Source organism: Cebus imitator, unplaced genomic scaffold (genome assembly GCF_001604975.1).
Source record: "Cebus imitator isolate Cc_AM_T3 unplaced genomic scaffold, Cebus_imitator-1.0 Scaffold125, whole genome shotgun sequence".
Classification (NCBI taxonomy): Eukaryota; Metazoa; Chordata; class Mammalia; order Primates; family Cebidae; genus Cebus; species Cebus imitator.
Genome location: NW_016107440.1, coordinates 5,361,513 through 5,372,085, shown reverse-complemented (window position 1 = coordinate 5,372,085; position 10,573 = coordinate 5,361,513). Strand labels below are relative to the sequence as shown.

Below are 10,573 nucleotides of genomic sequence, written 5' to 3'. Positions count from 1 at the left end.
TTTCGCTCTTGTTGCCCAGGCTGGAGTGCAATGGCACGATCTTGGCTCTCTGCAACCCTCCGCCTCCTGGGTTCAAGCAATTCTCCTGCCTCAGCCTCCTGAGTAGCTGGGATTACATCCCAAGTAGCTGGGATTACAGGCATGCGCCACCACGCCTGGCTGATTTTGTATTTTAAGTAGAGATGAGGTTTCTCCACGTTGGTCAGGCTGATCTTGAACTCCCGACCTCAGGTGATCCGCCTTGGCCTCCCAAAGTGCTGGGATTACAGGCATAAGCAGGTCTCGCCCAGCCCTTCTGAGCCTCTTGAATACAACATGCCTGCCATGCAAGTTTGTCTTAAGGATTTAAGTGGTTTGGGGAGGGTCTGGAGGAGGGTGAATTTTGAGCCGTCCCCAGCCAACTCCTCTCTAGGCCCTCTCGCTAATAAAACCCAAGTAAATGTGCACTTTGCCCGTCCCCTCGTAACTGTTCTGCATCTCCTATCCCAAGCCGATTTCCGCCCCGGAGCTCCTTCTCTGTAGAAATCCTGACGCAGCCCCTGGGCTCCTTCGCGGTGACGGCTACCCTTTTTTATTTGTAGCTGGAGTGTTTTGTGGGTACGTTCTCAGAACAACAAAGCGGAGCTTTTAAAGGCTTTTCTGTGGGGTCCACAGCCTCGCCACTCCCAGCCCCGGCCGCGGCCTTAGAATAAATGAAATAAGCGAACCCCGCCACCCGCCCCAGTCAACCCCGCAGGCAGGGATCTCGGGCCCCGGTTCCGGCGGAGGCAGCCCCGTGGGGGAAGGGGTGGGGGCCTTGGGGCCACCTACAGGGGCTTTGTCCCCATCCCCTGACCCCAATTCGCAGGGTTTCACCACGCAGGGCCCGCAGGGCTCCGAGCCCCTCTTCCCCAGCCCGTCCGCTCAGGCACCCGCCCACTCCCGACTGTGTCCCCGGCTGTTTCCCCGGGCAGGAGGTGACGTGAGCGGGTGCGAAGCCGGGGAACTGGTAGCGCGATCTGTGGGAGGGCGCGGGCGGGGCTGCGCGGCGGTCACGTGGCGCGGGGCCGGGTGGGTACTTAGGGCTGGGGCGGGCGCAGGCTACGGCGGCTGCGGGGTTCCGGCAACAGCACGAGCTCCGGCTCCGTGCGTGCAGGCTGCAGGCCCAGGCTCTCGGCGGCTGCGCTCGGTGAGTGCGGGCGGCGCGGGCCGCCGGGCCACCGCGGTAGAAGTGACCTTGGCTGGGACGGGGCCACCCGGGCGCTGAGACGGGTCCCTCTGCGCCCGCAGCGGGGTTGGGGCGCAGCCTTGCTGCTTCCCTGGGGGCGGGCGGGGAAGGGGGATCCTCCAGACTGTCCTTGCCTGGCGGGCGGGGGGTGGAAGCTCGCGAGCTCCGAAGCGTCCGCGAGAAAAGCGGAAAAAAGCCCCGCCGCCCACCCCCTCCCCCGGCCGTGCGCGGGACCCCGGCCTTGGAGCGGGGACGCAGCCAGAAGCCCGGAGGGAGGCGCCTGGGAGGAAGAGCTCGGCCTGGCCGGGCGACTGCTGCGTGGATTGCGCTCCCAGCGCCTGGGCCTGGGCGTTCTCCCGACAAACTGCCAAGATAATCGCATCTGCCGGCATCTGTTTTCGTTTTTTTCCCTCCTCACTCCAAAGGATTTGCCTGCGCAACTTTGGGATGAGGAGAGAAAATTCCTCGGAGCTCAGAAGACAGGTCCTGTCGAAGAACCAGGATCTGGGACTGGGTGGGCTGGGGAGGAACCCGCACCGAGTTAAATCCGTAAACAAGAAGAGAAACTAAGCAGGAGCGAGTGGGCGATTGGATGCTGGGTGGGGAGAAGGCGGGGGCGCTCGCTGCACATGGACTCCAGGAGAGGGAGGCCGGGCAGAGTCCCTGGGGTGCCACCTCTCCCTCGGTTTGTGGCCTTGGAGGCCAGGGGGAATTGGGCTTTGGGGAGTAGCAGTGGGTGCCTGGGTGTGGGGCGCTGCAGGCAGGCTGGGGTGGGCGACCCAGGTGGAAGTGAACTGCACTTAGCTTCTTGATGGGCCTCGCTCACTGCCTTCCCCAGGCACTGAGGAAGCCAGCAGGCTGGCGGGGAAAAGGACCCTAGGTAAGGCCCCGCACTCTTGACCGAGGACAGACCCCCAGACCCACTGGAGAAGGGACGCTGTGGGGTTCAAAGGGAGACCTGGCACCTTTCAACAGCCTGGAAAAACTGATCCCCACTGCCTCCTGCTGGAGGTTAGGGTAGCTGAGATGCACCCTCTTGGAATCTAAGCATTCGGGAAGGTAAGGCCAAGAGGCCTGAGGGCGTTGGCTTGCTTTTTCTTCCATAACATCCGTTCTTAAAGGAGAACTGTTTTTTGTTTTTTGTTTTTTTTTTGAGTCGGAATCTTCCTCTGTCGCTCAGGCTGGAGTGCAGTGGCGCGATCTTGGCTCACTGCAACCTCCACCTACCTGGTTCAAGCGTTTCTCTTGAGTAGCTGGGATTACAGATGCCCACCACCACATCTGGCTAATTTTTATATTTTTAATAGAGATGGGGTTTCACCATGTTGACAAGGCAGGCCTCGAACTCCTCACCTCGGGTGTTCCGCCCGCCTCAGCCTCCCAAAGTGCTGGGATTACAGCCGTCAGCCACTGCATCTGGCCAAGAACTGTTTGTTGGCTCTGGTGATGGTGACCCAGAACCTGCAAGCGCCTGGAGAAAGGGGCTGGGCTGCCCACCCTGTGTAGCTTTCCCAAAGACAGAGTTGAATGTCTGCTGGAGAACAATGGCATCCCCTCCTTTTTGGTCATTTGTCCCCCAGCTGAGGGTACCCCCTGGTGGAAAGGCACAGGTCCCTTGGCCTGGGTGGCAACGCAGGCAACACATCCCTGGCACAGCTCTCGCTCCAGCAGCTCTCCTGGATGTTGGCTCAGGACAGCTGTTTCCAGCTGGGCAGGCCGTGAGACGTGGTGGCCCTTTGGCTCCAGGTTGAAACTGCCCATGTGAGGCTGATTCAGCAATTTGGTGAGGCTCTTCCTGCAGGCAGGTTCTTTTCCCTCCGCAGCTGCTGGAACTGGGAGTTGGAAGAGAAGTTGCACCTATTTTAGGGGTAAAAGATTTTCTGTTGCTCTTAGTTGGACTGGGAAGTGAAGGGAGATCATGTTTCAGGGGTGCCTTGAGATGTCTATAGGTGATTTTCGTTTTCTTTTCTTATGACAGAGTCTTGCTCTGTTGCCCAGGATGCAGTGCATTGACGTGATCTCTGCTAACTGCAAATTCAGCCTCCCAGTTTCAAGCAATTCTCCTGCCTCAGTCTCCCAAGTAGCTGGGATTACAGGCACCTGCCACCACACCTGGCTTTTTTTTTTTTTTTTTTTTAAATAGTATTTTTAGTAAAGACGGGATATCACCTTGTTGGCCAGGCTGGTTTTTGAACTCCTGACCTCAGGTGGTCCACCTCGGCCTCCCAAAGTGCTAGGATTGCAGGTGTGAGCCACTGCGCCCAGTGGTGATTTTCCAAATCTGGTAATGAGTTGTGGTTGTGTAGAATAATATCCCTTCCTTTCGACATATGGACTGAATACAGGTATGCTGCCTCTTATCTTTTCTTTTTTGAGGGAGAGTCTAACTCTGTCACCCAGGCTGGAGTGACACAATCTCGGGTCACTGAAATGTCTGCCTCCTGGGTTCAAGCAGTTCTCCTGCCTCAGCCTCTGGAATAGCTAAGATTACAGGCATGCGCCCCCACGCCCACCTAATTTTTGTATTTTTAGTAGAGATGGGGGTTTCACAACGTTTTCCAGGCTGGTATTGAACTCCTGACCTCAGGTGATCTGCCGGCCTCAGCCTCCCAAAGTGCTGGGACTACAGGCGTGAGCCACCGTGCCTGGCCTGCTGCCGCTTTTCCATGGTCTGGCATAAGGAAGTTATTGGAAATCTGTGTGGTTGAGTGTTATGAGCTGGGCACTTCCACAGGGCTCAGGTAAAGGGGAATGGGGGGTGACAGGCAGCCGAGTCTAAGGGAGGCGTGTACAGGTGTACTGTGCCTGTGGGAGGTTGGGGTGGCAGGCAGCAGTCTCTGTGCCTGGTCCCTCGCTGCCTGAGAAGAGTGTGTGGGAGGCAAACCTTGCGCTCTGGCTTGGCTGTTAATGTTTAGATTTACCCTAGCTTGTGTGGTCTAGGAGGTCTAGGAATGAAATTTCCACTCTGTGTTTAGACTTTGAACTAATCTCGTTTTCAGCTTCAGGCCTTATCCTCCCCCTCTGTAGACCACTCTTATGCCTGTTTCCCGGTCTTTACAAGGGCCATTGTATCCCGTCTGCTGCTCCTCTTTCGGATTCTCCTGTACTTTTTTTTTGGTACATTCATTCATTCATTCATTCATTTATTGTTTGGTTGACAGGGTCTTGCTTTGTCCCCCAGGCTGGTGTGCAATGGTGCGACCACGGCTCACCGCAACCTCAGCCTCCCAGGCTTAAGCGATCTCCCCACCTCAGCCTCCCAGAGTAGCAAGTAGCTGGGACCACAGCTGGCACCCAGGATTTTTTTTTTTTTAATTCTTTCTTTCTTTAGACAGGGTCTCAGGGTGTCACTGTTGCCAGGGCTGCTCTGAAACTCCCAGTTTTAAGTGATCCCCTTGCTTCTCCCACTCAGGGCTCCCAAACGTTGGAATTACAAGGCATGAGTCACCTCCAGGCCCTTCTGTACTTTCAAAACTCTGCTTCAGTCTATAAACAATGTTATTAAAGTTTATATGGCTTCAGTTACACTACATGTAGCCTTTTTCACTCAGGGTTGTGCCATTCATTTCTGTTGATACATCCAGTTCTAGCCCGTTTGTCTTAAGTGCCTAGTGTGTTATCCACTGAGGGACAGTATTGCTTCCTTTTTCCTATTATCCTGTGCTATGGTAAATGTCCTTGTGTCTCCTAGATGCTTAGAAGACTTTCTGCAGGGCGAATGCAGAAGGAGAGCCTATTTCTGGGCCATGCGGTGTGCGCATCTTGCGTTTTGCTGGGCATTGGCAGAGGGTTCTCCAGTGTGGCTGGAGTGGACACTCCAGCAGTGTGCACAGTTCCCGTTGCTCATGTTTACCGACATAGATACCACCAGACTCTGATTTTTGCCCATTTGATGGAAGTGGTACCCCTGTTTTAATTTTCATTACCAGAAATTCAAATTTAATTCTTTGCCATAGGAAAGCATTAATCCTCTTATGCCTTGTGTTCCGTTATTGGAACACTAAGCCTGTGGGAGTTATTTACATCCTGCTCAAGGTCATTACTGAGGTTTGATTTTTCACTCATCCAAAAAATTTGCAGAATCGCAAGCTCCTGCATAAATGGATTAATGAATCACGTTTTTCCCTGTTTGTATTGTTGGCCAGTGATGGCATATGTGCATTTTGTTTGTTTGTGATGGAGTCTCTCTCCGCCGGGCTGGAGTACAGCGGTGTGATCTCAGCTCACTGCAACCTCTGCCTCCCAGGTTCAAGTGATTCTCCTGCTTCAGTGGGATTACAGGCACATGCCACCACCCCCAGCTAATTTTTGTAGTTTTAGTAGAGACAGGGTGTCACCATGTTGGTCAGCCTGGTCTTGAACGCCTGACTTTGTGATCCACCCACCTTGGCCTCCCAAAGTGCTGGGATTACAGGCATGAGCCACCGTGCCCGCCCCCTATTTATTTTTATTTTAAATTTTAATTTTCTAAATAGAGATGGGGTTTTGCTATCTTGCCCAGGCTGGTGTTAATCTCCTGGGTTCAATTGATCTTCCCACCTTGGCCTCCCAAAGTGTCAGAATTACAGATGTGAGCCAGTGTGCCCAGCCCAGAACTGATGATTTATAAATGCTGCGTTCTGAGAAGGTTGTGTGGCTGGCAGTCTTGACTGTGTTATCTGTCTTTACCAGGTCAGTAATTTCTTTGGTCTGGTCATCAAGATAATGTAGCATCACCAGCAAGCATGCATGGAGGAGGATGGGAGCAGTAGAGAGCCCTGAGGAAGACATGTAGATAATCTGCCCTCACAGACCTGGAGGGCCGGGCTGTTCGACGGCCCTGTGACCTGCTGACCTGGACTCCGGCCGAATTTGCACACACACAGTCACGCAGCTTCCTGCCTTGCACAAGTCTCGGGAGGGCGGTGCCAGCCACAGGCTTTTCCCATTCGAGGGCTGAAAGCCTGTATCAAACCACATCAGGGTGCTGGGGGCCACCTGCCACCCAGTCCCAACCCACCGAGCCCTTACTGGTGTTTGGAATGTGCTTTGTTTTGGCAGTCAACATGGCAGAACAAATCAACTGTTATTGATTGATTGACTGAGTTTCACCCTTGTTGCCCAGGCAGGAGTGCAATGGTGTGGTCTCAGCTCACCGCAACCTCCGCCTCCCGGGTTCAAGCGATTCTCCTGCCTCAGCCTCCTGAGTAGTTGGGATTATGGGCATGTGCCATCACACCTGGCTAATTTTCTATTTTTTGTAGAGATGGGTTTCGCTATGTTGGCCAGGCTGGTCTCGAATTCTGGACTTCAGGTGATTGCCCGCCTCAGTCTCCCAAAGTTCTGGGATGACAGGCGTGAGCCAGTGTGCCTGGCCAGCAAATCAACTTTTAAGGCCTGGTCACTGATAGTACAATCACCAGTATTTTTCATCCAAATTGGGATACTTTTGAAAATAGAAATGATGATTCTGGTACAGCAAGTGTTGGTTGTCCTATGCATAAGGAGATGTCTTTTCACCCTCCCTCTGTGATGGAGGAAGTTTCTCCCAGATGGCAGGGCTCTGAGCCTGGTGCTGAGGCGGCACTTTCTTTCTTTTTTTTTTGAGACGGAGTTTCGCTCTTGTTACCCAGGCTGGAGTGCAATGGCACAGTCTCGGCTCACCGCAACCTCCGCCTCCTGGGTTCAGGCAATTCTCCTGCCTCAGCCTCCTGAGTAGCTGGGATTACAGGCATGTGCCACCATGCCCAGCTAATTATCTGTATTTTTTGTAGAGACGGGGTTTTTCACCATGTTGACCAGGATGGTCTCGATCTCTTGACCTCATGATCCACCCGCCTCAGCCTCCCAAAGTGCCGAGATTACAGGCGTGAGTCACTGCGCCCGGCGAGGAGGCACTTTCAAAAGGGCATCTACTTCCATCCTCCATCAGCCTTGTGAGATGAGTATCTGTTCCCAGGGCCCCAAGGGAGACAAACAGGACCTAGCTGGATCCGAGGCCTTTGTTTTGCTCGCCTTCATGTAGCCAGGCCTCAGCTGCCGTGATGTCATCTTGTCGGTGGTTGAATTAGGGAACCGCCGTGTTCTGCAAGCCGGAGACACAGAACACTGATTTCATTGCAATCCCAAAAGATCTCTAAAAGCTTTTATAAAGCAGGCCCGAGGTCCTTTGGTATCAAATGCAGACGTGGCGAATGCATTGGCTCTGTCAGCATCTGAGTAGGTCAGTACAGAGTTGGGAAGCAAAAGTTTTCAGAACTTTCTAGAACATTGACTAACCAAGTTGTCTTGTTTCCATCTGACAAAAAAATGAGCCACTGAGGGCCTTCGTCGTGCCCGCTGTTTGGAGTGTGCGGTTGTCTGAAGGATGTGGGGTTACCGTGGCTGACCTTGTACATTATTTCACTCGTGGGTGTCTTGAAGCCTGTGGAGAGCTGCTTGCGTGGGCTGGCCCTGCAGCACCTGGTTTGCCAAGATGATTGGCAGGTGGGCAGCCAGGGAAGGACCTGTGAGTGGCCAGCCTGGTTCAGGTGAGGGAGGTAGAGTGGGGCTTCTCTGCTTCTCCTGGTTGCCTGGAAACCTCCGTGGCTGGTGAGCGCCGCTTCTGCCTTTGTCCGCCTGCGTGCTGGGTGTGTTTTCTGGGTCACACAGCGGTTGCTTGGGGGTATGTCTGTAGAGCGCCCAGCTCCATGGGACAGATGGGTGGCTGGTGCCTGTTTGTCAGGACACTGTTGGGAGTGTGGCCTGAGAGCTGTTTGTTTTTTGTTTCTATTCTTAATTCAATAAGCCAAGAATCTGCCAAACACATTTCCACTAGGGGTAAAGACATAACACATCAGATGCTACCGCAAGGCTGTTACTCATACTCAAAAAGGAAAGGTCTCTGGGTCACTCCAGAGCAGATAAGAAGTCAGCACACGCCCACGCAGTGCAGGCTGGCCTGGCAGATTGAAGTCGGGGAAGACGAAACTCCCCATCTTGTTTTGTGGGTGCCCTGAAGTGGTTGAAACTTTCAGAGCAACTGCCGTTAATGATCAGTGAGTGCCAAGACTAGTTTTTATAGAAGAGAAAGTTCTCTGGGAGGGTCTGACTGAGCCCCCACCATCTGCCCACCTTCCCACTGTTCCCTGCTCATACCCGCCCCGCCAGTCCATAAGGCACAGTCTTCATTTGGGGCTTCTGGCAAAATGTAGGCACTCAACTTTGGATTTTTTTTTGAGCTGGGAGCTTCGCTTTTGTTGCTCAAGCAGGAGTGCCGTGGCACTATCTGGGCTCGCTGCAACTTCTGCCCCCCCGGGTTCAAGCGATTGTCCTGCCTCAGCCTCCTGAGTAGCTGGGATTACAGGCGTGCACCACCACACCCTGATAATTTGTTGTATTTTTAGTAGAAATGGGGTTTTATCATGTTGGCCAGACTGGTCTAGAACTCGTGACCTCAAGTGATCCACTTGCCTTGGCCTCCCAAAGTGCTGGGATTGCAGGCGTGAGCCACCACGACCAGCCAACTTTCGATTCTTTTTGTTTTTTGTTTTTTTGAGACAGAGACTCACTCTGTCACCCAGGCTGGAGTGCAGCGGTGCAATCTCGGCTCGCTGCCACCTCTGCCTCCCAGGTTCGAGCAATTCTCCTGTCTCCCTCCCGAGTAGCTGGGACTGCAGGCACGTGCTACCACGCTCTCTTTTGGGCATGTGTCAACATTCTACAGAGCTAGAGTGGAGCATGCTTTTTGTGTTTTTAGTAGAGACGGGGTTTCACCATGTTAGCCAGGATGGTCTCGATCTCCTGACCTCGTGATCTGCCTGCCTTGGCCTCCCAGAGTGCTGGGATTAGAGGCGTGAGCCACCGTGCCCGGCCAACTTTCCATTCTTTAGAGCTATTGGAGGAGCCAGCAGTATAGTCACAGCACTGACAGACGTGGAAGAGCAAAATACTGCATGAGATTTGCTAAGAATTCCTTCACTCTTTTTCTTGATCAGCCAGGAGCTAGCAACTGGCTTATTTGGAAATTTTAGGTGTACGTGTCCTGTCTCCTTAAATCCTTTACACATTTAGCTCCAGTCTACCTCAGGGCTCTGTGAACGTGTAAGAAAGCTTTCCTTCTTTTTTTTTCTCTTTTTTTTTCTTTTTTTTTGAGATGGAATCTCACTCTTTTGCCCAGGCTAGAGTGCAGTGGTGTGGTCTCGGCTCACTGCAACCTCCACCTCCCAGAGTCAAGCAATTCTTCTGTCTCAGCCTCCGAAGTAGCTGGGACCACAGGCGTGTGCAACCATGCCCAGCTAAGTTTTTGTATTTTTAGTAGAGACAGGGTTTCACCATGTTAGCCAGGATGGTCTCGATCTCCTGACCTTGTGGTCCTCCCGCCTCGACTTCCCAAAGTGCTGGGATTACAGGCATGAGCCACTGCGCCTGGCTAATTTTTGTATTTTTAGTAGAGACGGGTTTTACCATGTTGGCCAGGCTGGTCTTGAACTCCTGACCTCAGGTGATCTACCTACCTCGACCTCCCAAAGTGCTGGGATTACAGGCATGAGCCACTGTAGCCCCCCGGAAAACTTGCTTAATGGAGCTTGGTGGCAGCTGAAATGGATTTTTTAAGGATGTCAGGAAGTAACACCTCCTGTGATTTAGCCATCTCCTTTCTTTTGACGTTCGTTCCACCTCCTTCCAGGGTCTCAAGGTCCCTATTTGTCCTGGAAACGCCTTCAAGGAAGTCTGAGGTGCCGTTTGCCGGGGGAGGAAGGTGCTCTGGCTGATGGGGTCAGCTGGCTGTGCACACTTTTGGGCATGTGACAACATTCTGCAGAGCTGGAGTGGAGTGTGCTTTTGCATAGGCACTGCAGCTTTGGAGAGGGAGGATATGAGGAGCACCCTTTTCTTTCTCTTTTTTTAACGCAAAGATTAGCTTCGAAAGAGGGCAGAGGGGTGCAGTGGAACCCGGTGCCCCAGCTGACCAAGGTCTAGAAATGACATCTGCTCGCAGCTGTTTTCCCGCCAGCCCGCATCCTGGAATGGGGTCTCGTGGCACACAGGAGTTCACATCCTCCCCTCATGAAAGGAGAACTTGGAGTTCATTATCTCCTGTTAGTAAAGCAGCAGCCCAGAAAGCACAGAATTGAGAAATAAAAGAGAAGTGTGTGCCTACACGGAGGGAAGTGAAAGTGGGGTGCTGTCTCATGCAGAGACCCTGGAGCCTGTCAGCAGCCCTGCTGGTTGTTTTCGCCACCTGCCTTTGTCCAGGGTGACGGAGGGGGCGTTGTGGAGAGGAGCCCCTGTTGGGTGTGGGAGTGGGTGTTGGAGGGGGCGTTGTGGAGAGGAGCGCCTGGTGGGTGTGGGAGTGGGTGATGGAGGGGGCGTTGTCGTGGAGAGGAGCGCCTGGTGGGTGTGGGA

The 10,573-nt window shown here is 53.4% G+C and overlaps 1 protein-coding gene across 2 annotated transcripts in view; it reads left to right on the top strand.

The window, feature by feature from the left end:
* Positions 1 to 1,050: 1,050 nt before the first annotated feature.
* Positions 1,051 to 10,573, top strand: part of CTSB (cathepsin B) — a 23,663-nt gene continuing 14,140 nt past the window's right edge. Inside the window, exons 1-2 of one of the 2 annotated variants that reach the window (XM_037742746.1) lie at positions 1,051 to 1,114; positions 1,149 to 1,168. The gene's annotated coding sequence lies outside the window, so the exon portion shown is untranslated. Of the gene's footprint in view, positions 1,115 to 1,148; positions 1,224 to 10,573 lie in introns of those variants that run through there. The other variant, XM_037742747.1, reaches the window with a different exon arrangement.